Source organism: Silurus aristotelis, assembly GCF_946808225.1.
Source record: "Silurus aristotelis genome assembly, chromosome: 7".
NCBI classification, from domain to species: Eukaryota; Metazoa; Chordata; class Actinopteri; order Siluriformes; family Siluridae; genus Silurus; species Silurus aristotelis.
The window spans coordinates 6458504-6469343 of NC_139580.1; positions in this window are offsets into that span (position 1 = coordinate 6458504).

Consider the following 10840-nt stretch of genomic DNA (forward strand, 5'->3'; position numbering starts at 1 on the left):
TAGATAACCACAAGCATCAGAACTGGACCAATGGAAGAAGGTGAACTGGAGTGATGCATCAAGGTTTCTTTAACGTCATGTCAAAGAAACTGACCTGGGGAAGAGATGCATTATGAGAAAAGGTCAAGCCGTGCAATGTTTCAGGCAATGTTTTCATCGATGTGAGATTGACCTGAACACTGAGATGATGTAACACCCAGATCTAACTGAAAACGGTAATTAATCTCCTGACAGAATTTCTGGTTGAGGACAAATAGTGTTTTCCCCCACAGTGAAAACATTTTCACTATATTGTCAGGGGAACGGGTGCTATTCTCAGCTTGTTTTTAGGATACATTTGTTGCAAGGTCTGGACATGCTATTTTCATTTCCATGGAGTTTTCTACTGTAAAATGATCTCACTGTTTTTCATACATTATTTAGAATCCATTAAACTGCCTATAAATGGTTTCTCGTTGCAACTCGCTTCGAAGTGGGAGGCAGGGGGTAAACAAATGTGATCTGTGTTTAATAGAAGGACATCACTCTGGTTAATGTTTGTGAGCAGGTCATGCCTCACAACTTAATGGATATTCCATTTAGGAGAGCTTGGGGGTAGTGTTCATCTGGGCTAATTAGTTCAAAATAAAAGCTCTTGTAGAGGTCTGACAAAGTCATTAAATATTTGCAATGACGGACCACCCTGAGTCACGCTGAGTACATTGCACTTAATCAGCAGGAAACAAAAACTACATCCTTACAAGACCGGCATGCCTTCTTGCAATAAAAAAACCCCAGAGTGACGAGCAACTAGAAAACCCAACAACTGTTCCAGCCTGGTAATGCACAAAGCCAGCTCCATGAAAATATTCGTGTTGAGTTGGTGTGGAAGATCTCCTGACATAGAGCTCTAAACCCTATTGAACATCTTCAGGATGAATGCAAACACTGACTGCACCTCACTGGATAAGGCTCTGATTTACTGATTGGAAGGTTAGGGTTTTAAGCCCCGGTATCGCCAAGATGCACTTCATGGGCCGCTGAGCAAGGCCCTTAACCCTATGTGCACCAGGGGTGGTGTATCCTGTGCTTTGACACCAGCTTTGTAAAAAAAAATCTCTGGTATATGTAAAGAAAATAATTTCACTATACTGTAATGTATATATGATAAATAAAGGTGCAGCTTCTTCTTCTTGTGGATGAATGAATCTCCACAAATCTTCACAAGCACACTCCGATGGGTACTATAAGAGCACACAGGGACTAAATGTGGAATGGGATGTTCAAAAAGCACATACAAATCCTATGGTCAGGTGTCCACAACCTTTTGTTCATATAGTGTATATTTTTATATTTATTTGATGGCTGGAAGAGAATACTATTCAGGAAAAAAATAAATTGTAAACACACACTCAAACAGATACACACACACACTCACTTTTATTTGAATGTGTAATATGAAATATGAATGTCTTGTAAATAAAAGTACAAAAAACAGTTGCCAAAAACTGGCCTACTGAATGATGCATGGAGAACGTTCTGACCAAATTTGGCCCAAATGCCAGCAATGCTCTTGCGCCAACAATGGGTCGAGTTTGTGCCAAATTTGAAAGTATGTTTATGGTTCTTTTGACCCGTGTTTAAACTAGAATGTCTTGGTCAAAACATATAAAATGAATGAATTAAAACATCCAAAATTGGCATCGTTTTGCTTAAATGATTTCAAAATATTTTGCTTTCTCGTAGTTTTTACATTCTACTTTACTGTTTTGCTATTTATCTGTTAATTTGGTTTGAACAGGAGACGGCACTCAGAAAAGCTGTTCTTATGTGTAAGTATACAAAAGTGCACTGTCAAATTGAACTCAAAATGACTTTTCGATTTTAGACAAACATTTCAAAAATCTTGGACTATAAACCTACTTCTAAATTAGGCCCGATGTTCGTGTTTGGAAGCACGTGGGCCAAATTTGCTCAGAATTAACCTCAGACCTTCTTTTATCTGTCTGATACATTTTAAAAGTTTTTTCCCAGAGGGTGCTCTGGGTGGCTATAAACATGTTATAGCAAGAAAAAGCTTTTTACTTGTTACATGTACATTAAAGCGCAACAACATTGTTTCTTAGAATGCTGAGGTCAGAGCACAGGGTCAACCATGATACAGCGCCCCTGGAGTGTAGAGGGTTAAGGGACTTGCTCAAGGGCCCAAGTAATGCATCTTGGCTATTGTTGAACTTTCATAGTAACCCAGAGCCTTAAACACTGAACTAGCACTCCTTTAAGGAAAGAAAGAAAGAAAGAAAGAAAGAAAGAAAGAAAGAAAGAAAGAAAGAAAGAAAGAAAGAAAGAAAGAAAGAAAGAAAGCTGCTCTGTTTTATTATTAATATCAGTGTAAGTCACTCTGGATAAGGGTGTCTGCCAAATGCCATAAATGTGATGAAGAGAAAGAAAGAAAGAAAGAAAGAAAGAAAGAAACACAAGTATGTTATTAATCCTACTTTTCCATTAACTTCTGAAACACTTTTCTAAGTGTTTCGAGGAAAAAACATTCCACCAACTGTGTGTGACCCCGAGGCAAACACTCATTTCCTCTCTGGTAAATCAACTGGACGTAGCTACATATTTTGACCACAGAGCTTCTAGACTGTAAAAAGGAGTTGAGTGGTTTGATTCTTTTTCTTATGAGGACTAAACAGCTGAGTCATTATAGAATCCCAGAGTAAACCATTATGTACAACATAGGATGGTGGAGGAGCACTATTTATTTATTTTTACACACAGCACGTCACACACTCGATATAAAAATCCAAAATGTTGTGGAACAGCTATTAAACAAGTTTGTTCTTGTTAGCATTTATTGTATATTATAGTGGCTATTAAAAAGAAACCACACACTCAACCCCACCCACCCATATCTGGCCATCCTTTTAAAAAAGTACAAACTCCTCTGTCCTGCTAAGGGTCATTGGCAAAAAAACTGCCCCCACACCACTCTCATTTCATCTTGGCTGTTTAAGGCATTTATTTGACTACATTTATACAAATACAAATAGCCCTGTACCTTACGTATTTTATATCCAATGCATACATGCTGCAAGAATTTCTAGAAGAATCGAAAAAACAGCACCAACATGAAGAATATAACATACCGGTGCTAGAGTGTGTATTCATTGCTGATTTGTTTCTTCCAGAGGGGTGGTGGGATTAATGTTTTTCAATTGATAAAACAAGAGTAATTCGGACACTTGACACAAACTTGTTCTGGTCAAATATCTCGTTCCACATTTGCTGTTATAATAAACTTCATTTTACTGGGGAGATGTTCTACTAGATGTGCTTGTGGGGATGTGTACTCATTCAGTTACAAGGGAATTAGTAAAGTTGAGGTCAGAACTCTAAAGCCCTCAAAATCTTCCATTCTAAACCATGTAAAACCAATATATTTTATTTCACACAATATCATCAACTGTTGAAGCCCAACCAACATAAACCATACCATGGCAACGAGGTTGTGTAGCTGAGCACTAGTTTATGCATGTATAGAGGGCAGAGCTGTAGCAAATGAGTGGTAAACACCTAACGAAAGTGGTTTGATGATTGATTGTTCTCTGTCTGGACTTAAACAAAGCCTAGAATTGTCGCTCCTGCTTCTTTAGTCACTCAATCTGGGGCTGAGTCAGATGAGGGGCAGGTAGAACCCAGGTAAGCTCACTCAGCTGTATAACAATATTCCTTTACTCTCAAATTTCAACACTGTGGCTTTAGGAAGAAATAAGCGCCAAGCCCCGTATTTATGAATAGGTATCTGCTTACCCTTACTGGCACACATATCGTCATAGAGATGGCTTTGTGTACAGGGGTTTTGTCATACTCAAACAGGTTTGGGTCTCCTAGATGAGGTAAATGGAAAATTCCATGCTACCACAATTAAAGACAACTGTGTGCTTCTAATTTTGTGGTAACAGTTGGCTGGAAATGTCAACTATCCCACTTGGTTTATTCATTAAGTGTATTGTAACAGCTATTTAACCAAAAAACAAAAACAAACACGGGTTGCCTTGTTATTGAGAATCTTTTCTGTCCTGGAAACTTACAACAGTTAATTACATAAAGATGAAGCTGTACTAAAAAAAACAGCTGGAAAATTACAGCTTTATTTTTGACTTATAGAGGCACTAACACTTGTCATCAATCCAGATTTGTTACTATAGATAGACACATCCGAATCAAAAAACGTAATAACGTTAGCGCTATCAAAAGGTTTTGAGACTAACGGCGCAAACTGGTGCTATTCTGACCATGTGAAACTCTGCATGAAACTAAACAAATCTGGCATTGAGATGTTTGATACAACATGCAACGAGTCGTTCGATTGTACCTTCGACGAGCTAAACCCCTTAAAATGACGAAACCGTTAGGCAACTTGAGCATAATGAGCGTAAGTGAACAATCCACATGATCTCATTCTACGCTACTACCCACGCTACTCGCCAGATTTGGCTCTTTCGCCCTCTTCCCGGAGATGAAGATCGGGCTCAAATGTCGACGTTTTGACAAGGTTGCAGAGATCCGAAGAAGACTTCCAGCACATTGTAGTGTAAAGGGACTATTTTGAGTCTTGAAACATTTTGTAAACGGTGCTAAAGTCTTATGGTTTAGTTGTCAGTAATAATAAAGAAGTTGTCATCATTTCATTGTTAAAAATAAAAAAATATTTCTTTGCTCAGCTATTAGTTTCTTTTGAGGACCTTTAGTCAGGCATCATCTTACTAACCATGGGAGGGAAACAACATGCCAATCATGATTGTTTTTAGAGGAGGAGAGGAGTCATGGTGACTCATTGTTTTGTCTTGATCTGAACAAAACTGACATTTTTGTATGTTGCATCTATTCAAAGACCTAATTGTAGTCTACATAAATGACTGAAAGTTGTTCACAGATAACTGAAAGAAATTTACACCTTACATACCAGATTACAGTGAGAGGGAGTATCACACTTCTCAGTGTTGGGAATCTATGTTTCACGTTGTTCACTCTAGACTAGACTATGATTATGATTATTATTATTATATAAATTATACTGAGACTGACCATCCCTTTATTCCCTTTTTTTGATATTGTAATAAGCAATGCGCTCCTGGGAAGAATTTCCAATAGATTTCGGAACATATTTGTTCAACATCGGTAAAGTCAGACAACCTTCACCGATCTTGCTTTGTGTACGGGATGCAGTTTCACGTTTTCTAGTTCCAGTGACAGGATGTTCTACACAACTGTGTGCTTTCGACATTCATATACACAAAATATCCTCTACAGCACCAGTAAATTCATTATAAGAACAAGTATTGAATGTGACAATACAATTCTTTTGGTTAAAACAACTAACTAAGGATTTTTCACATGCAGTTTTGCAATGTTTGCTTTTCCAACCCCTTCAATATTCACATTATTCTGGGTGAATTTATTGCACTTTGACCAAATATCACATGGCCACCTGATCATCACACCGTTATGTAAAACTTCCCCCAAACTGTTTTCACATAGTTGGAAGTAAACAATTCTGTAGAATGGCTTTGTACACTGTAATTTTGTTTCTCTTAACTAGAACTGGGAAACCTAAACCTTTCCTTGCATTACAATGCCCCTGATTCAAGACACGATTAACTAAAGTGTAACTAAAGTGGCGATAACCAAATAATTTAACAAATTAACAATTTATTTATTATTTTTATAATTAAGAATTATTTACCTACAAGAAAGATATAAAAAAGAAAGCTATTTATAAATAAAATATGACAATTATTTTTTTATTATTTATTTATTTGTTTATTTATTTATTTATTTATTTATTTATTTATTTATTTATTTATTTATTCTTTTCTTTTCTTTTCTTTTTCTTTTCTTTTCTTTTCTTTTTTTTTTTTCTTTTCTTTTCTTAATTCTTTCTTTCTTTCCTTCTTTCTTTCTTTCTTTCTTTCTTTCTTTCTTTCTTTCTTTCTTTCTTTCTTTCTTTCTTTCTTTCTTTCTTTCACGTTGATAAAAATGGAATTCCATTATTATTATTATTATTATTATTATTATTATTATTATTATTATTATTAATAATAATAATAATAATAATAATAATAATAATAATAATTAAAATCTTATTTTACAATTTTTGGCATATATATATATATATTTATTTATTTATTTATTTATTTATTTATTCATTATTATTATTTATTTATTTCATGTTGACCAAAATGGCATTCTATTATTATTATTATTATTATTATTATTATTATTATTATTATTATTATTATTATTATTATTAATTAATTTTTTTAATAAAATAATTCATAAAACTTCACCTTTTTCTTAAGTCACTGATTTTATTCAGTGATTGCAGTTAAGTGATTGTTAGCACTAAACCTCAAACACATTTTAGTCCTGTCCTTGTATTTGGAAGTACTTCCACTAAAGTGGTTTTCAAATATATTACAATATATATGTGATTTATAGAATTTGTAATATGTAATATATTATAATACTGTCATTTTTATTACAGCCTAATTATTCCAAAAATTATCAACAGTTTTAAACTGTCAGATCACTGCATCATGTCCAATATGTGACCTAATAATTGACCTCTGTTTTCCAAATAAATTCCCATCACTCTTGTCTTTGTGCTTCAACTTGTTTTCCCAGCATACATGTAGATCTCTACAATGGGCTGTACATAAGAATCAGGTCCACTCACTGAATTTCAGCAAAACCCATGAGTGTGTGAGTCAACTTTAGAAAGCAGGTCTATCTTGAATCGAATGAACCATCAGCTGAGAGACTGAGGTACAGTGATGTTTTGAAATGTCGAGATAAAATGGAAATATTGAGCAGGTGGCAATGCATGTTTCAGTTTTATTTTTTGTATGTTTGCATGGATGAATAACAGTAACAAAGCAAAACAAAACCAATTCAGTAGGCGAAGCTTTGTATTCAGCTTGAATGCACTTGATAATGCATACCTTCAAGAACTCTTATCTCTTCTGTCATTTACCATTGGCAGGCACCCTCCTCCAACTTAGAATGATTTTAGTTATACTAAAACTAAACTGTTGGAAATTAAGGGTCTTGCTTTTATGGCCCAGCAGTGGCAGCTGGTGGTGCCGGAATTCAAACTGACAATCTTCTAAACAGAAGTCCGACATTGGATTTCTGAACTCTCTGGAAACTCCCGGGGAATTCATAGTCATGGCTCTCAATTCTATTTGTTCTACTGTACCTTTATTGCCTGAATGTATTTCAGTTTAAGAAACTAAAGTTTTAGAAACTCTTAGCGTTCTAATAAGTTCCTTGATCCAAAAGACAATCACCATGAAGATTAACTTTTTATCAGTAATGATTTCTCCTTAGATCATTAAAAACATTGTTCTTCAGCAAATTTTGCATATACATGGCCCATTTGGATAAAATAGTAAAAAAATAAAATTTTGTTGTTTAGATATATCCACAAAATGACCAACAGAGCTGAGCCAAGAAAAATGAGCAATCTAATCTGCTTCCAAACTCACTTGAGTTTTAAATGACTCAAAGGCAGGAAGCAAATATGTATACACTATATGAGATATATATATATATATATATATATACAGTGCCTTGGGAAAGTATTCGGCCCCCTTGAACTTTGTGACCTTTTGCCACTTTTCAGGCTTCAAACATAAAGATATAAAACTGTAATTTTTTGTGAAGAATCAACAACAAGTGGGACACAATCATGAAGTGGAACGAAATTTTTTGGATATTTCAAACTTTTGTAACAAATAAAAAACTAAAAAATTGGGCGTGCAAAATTATTCAGCCCCATTAAGTTAATACTTTGTAGTGCCACCTTTTGCTGCGATTACAGATGTAAGTCGCTTGGGGTATGTCTCTATCAGTTTTGCACACAGAGAGACTGACATTTTTGCCCATACCTCCTTGCAAAACAGCTCGAGCTCAGTGAGGTTGGATGGAGAGCATCTGTGAACAGCAGTTTTCAGTTCTTTCCACAGATTCTCGATTGGATTCAGGTCTGGACTTTGACTTGGCCATTCTAACACCTGGATATGTTTATTTGTGAACCATTCCATTGTAGATTTTGCTTTATGTTTTGAAATATTGTCTTGTTGGAAGACAAATCTCCGTCCCAGTCTCAGGTCTTTTGCAGACTCCATCAGGTTTTCTTCCAGAATGGTCCTGTATTTGGCTCCATCCATCGTCCCATCAATTTTAACCATCTTCCCTGTCCCTGCTGAAGAAAAGCAGGCCCAAACCATAATGCTGCCACCACCATGTTTGACAGTGGGGATGGTGTGTTCAGGGTGATGAGCTGCGTTGCTTTTACGCCAAACATAACGTTTTGCATTGTTGCCAAAAAGTTCGATTTTGGTTTCATCTGACCAGAGCACATTCTTCCACATGTTTGGTGTGTCTCCCAGGTGGCTTGTGGCAAACTTTAAACGACACTTTTTATGGATATCTTTAAGAAATGGCTTTCTCCTTGCCACTCTTCCATAAAGGCCAGATTTGTGCAGTATACGACTGATTGTTGTCCTATGGACAGAGTCTCCCACCTCAGCTGTAGATCTCTGCAGTTCATCCAGAGTGATAATGGGCCTCTTGGCTGCATCTCTGATCAGTCTTCTCCTTGTATGAGCTGAAAGTTTAGAGGGACGGCCAGGTCTTGGTAGATTTGCAGTGGTCTGATACTCCTTCCATTTCAATATTATCGCTTGCACAGTGCTGCTTGGGATGTTTAAAGCTTGGGAAATCTTTCTGTATCCAAATCCGGCTTTAAACTTCTCCACAACAGTATCTCGGACCTGCCTGGTGTGTTCCTTGTTCTTCATGATGCTCTCTGCGCTTTAAACGGACCTCTGAGACTATCACAGTGCAGGTGCATTTATACGGAGACTTGATTACACACAGGTGAATTCTATTTATCATCATTAGTCATTTAGGTCAACATTGGATCATTCAGAGATCCTCACTGAACTTCTGGAGAGAGTTTGCTTCACTGAAAGTAAAGGGGCTGATTAATTTTGCACGCCCAATTTTTCAGTTTTTTATTTGTTAAAAAAGTTTGAGATATCCAATAAATTTTGTCCCACGTGTTGTTGATTCTTCACAAAAAATTACAGTTTTATATCTTTGTGTTTGAAGCCTGAAATGTGGCAAAAGGTCGCAATGTTCAAGAGGGCCGAATACTTTCGCAAGGCACTGTATATATATTTTTTTTTTGCAGGCAGACAGATCCTTGAAAAAAAAAAAAAAAAAAAAAACAGTGTACATTTAAACTACTAAACAAATTTTCTTCTTGCTAATGTGATAATTTTACAACAAAATCAAGGTACAAAATGTGAACTGTCGAATTTGAGGTGAGCAACATATCCAACCCAAACTTGTGAAACCAAACCAAACAGCAATAATTTACCACTTCTCACACATAGCCATGTGATCAACACTGATAACATATTTCCAGATTAGTCACTCATATCAGGAAATATGGCCATATATTATTTTATGAATTTTATATATTATTATATTATTTATTATGAATTAATTACATTTTGAAATAATTCTAATAATTCTACTTCTTGTTCTCTGAAATTGCATAATAAAAGTTTTGATGACCTTTTACATTTGTAGCAAGATTTGCTGTGTGTGTGCCACTGCCTTCAAACTCTGCATTGTCTCATCTACACAAATTTCTCAAGCAATATTCTTTTGCCCTGAATGTTGGTTCCCTATTTTTAAATGCCATGTAAAAAAGAGGAAGTGGTAGCTTAATGGTTATGGACTTGTGATCAAAAGTTCATGAGTTCTAATCTCATCACCAATAAACTGCTAAACCTGGGCCTTTGAGCCAGAAGTTTAGACTCAGACATACCTTATTAATCCCATGAGGGAAATTCTTTTTCTGCAGCAGCAGGTTACACAAACAGTAGTAGGGAAGAAAAAAAAACTCTTAACCCTCAGCTTTATGTATAAATAAGATCACTGTCACTTCAGGCACCTGCTGCTAAATGTAAATGTTATTCACAAAAGCACCGTGCCTTTGTTGGTACCAAGAAAAGATTAAAAACTAAGTGATGTGTAGAATTGCACAATAGGAAACAATATCTATTATGGGAAAGTAAACTTTAGCTTGTGTACTGGAAGTATATGGATTTGGAAAACTTCCTCAACTGTTATCAGACTTTTTTTCATAAGCTTTGTCACAGTATTTATCAATTGCATACTTCATTTTAGTGAAAGCGTTTACTGGATTTGCCTAAGCATGCTGTTTCACCAGCTGATAACTGAAAGTAGAGATACACTCGGTAAAATATTACTTTCTAAAAGTATGTGCTTCCTTTAAACTTTCAATGTTCTGCTTGATGTTAAAATGATGCTGAACTGTATTTTTCTTACTGAGTAGATACCTCCAATCGGCAATCATACCAAGTTTAAAACAGAGCACACGCTCTACCCTGACTGGTGGCTTTCTGCACGATTGATTGGTTTTATCCGCTCATGAATAAAAAGGAACGAATGATTTCACAAACTGGGGTCGAGTAAAAAGTACGATATTTGACTTTGCAAAGTAGTGAAGTTGAAGTAAAAGTCTCTGGAACTCGAAACACTTCAGTAAAAAAGCTACTTAAGTACATTAACGAATAACTTTAATTTATTTACTGTCCACCACTGTTAATATCCCCAAGTTTAAACTTACTCTATAAATCAACCTGAACAAAACCTTGGGACATAATCCTGTCTTCATGCACAGGATCTTTATTTCTAACTCTTAAGCAGAATACAATTTTAGAACAATTGCAAAGCCTGTGCCAGCTGTAGGGCA